Below are 593 nucleotides of genomic sequence, written 5' to 3' on the forward strand. Positions count from 1 at the left end.
AAAAAAAATAGACTTTAACCACAAAGCTTCTAGGGTACTACTCACACACCAAGTTAGTCACAGCAGAATGATATCACAAAGGATATTTGCCTTGGGTCCTACAGTGAATCTAGTGTGAAAGTTTTTACAAAGACAAATTTACTCTCTTACCCTGAATGAACTCCATCGGGACCTTTGCACCTCTCACAGCAGATTTGAAGTCATCTGTTTGTTTGATAAAATTATGACATGTATTATTTAATTAGCTACCTACTCATAAACACTGATAAGAAAGACTTGATTGTCTTGGTTACCAAGATCTCCCCATCTGGCTGGAGGTTGTTGCACAACACTTCTTGATTGCTATTTTCTTTCACTGGCTGATTTGACACAAATATGATATCCTGATTGGTTGAGTATATCTCAGGGTATCAAACACTTTTCACAAGGGAAATAGAAAGCCACTGGACCAACCGTTACCACTGGACCAACCAATTTCTTGTAATAATGGATAAAACAAAATCCTTGATAGCTTTTTTTTTTCAATAGCATACCTCTACTGTTACTGTATGAGATGTGCTATGTTTGACTGGGGGATACAAAGTGGTACAACC

The 593-nt window shown here is 37.3% G+C and overlaps 1 long non-coding RNA gene across 1 annotated transcript in view; it reads right to left on the reverse strand.

Moving 5' to 3' along the window:
• Nucleotides 1-430, reverse strand: part of LOC113465372 — an 826-nt gene extending 396 nt beyond the window's left edge. Inside the window, exon 1 of the long non-coding RNA XR_003395109.1 lies at nucleotides 151-430. This is a non-coding gene — a long non-coding RNA (uncharacterized LOC113465372). The remainder of the gene's footprint in view (nucleotides 1-150) is intronic.
• Nucleotides 431-593: the final 163 nt, after the last annotated feature.

This window comes from Diaphorina citri, unplaced genomic scaffold (genome assembly GCF_000475195.1).
Source record: "Diaphorina citri unplaced genomic scaffold, Diaci psyllid genome assembly version 1.1 scaffold12071, whole genome shotgun sequence".
Taxonomy (NCBI): Eukaryota; Metazoa; Arthropoda; class Insecta; order Hemiptera; family Psyllidae; genus Diaphorina; species Diaphorina citri.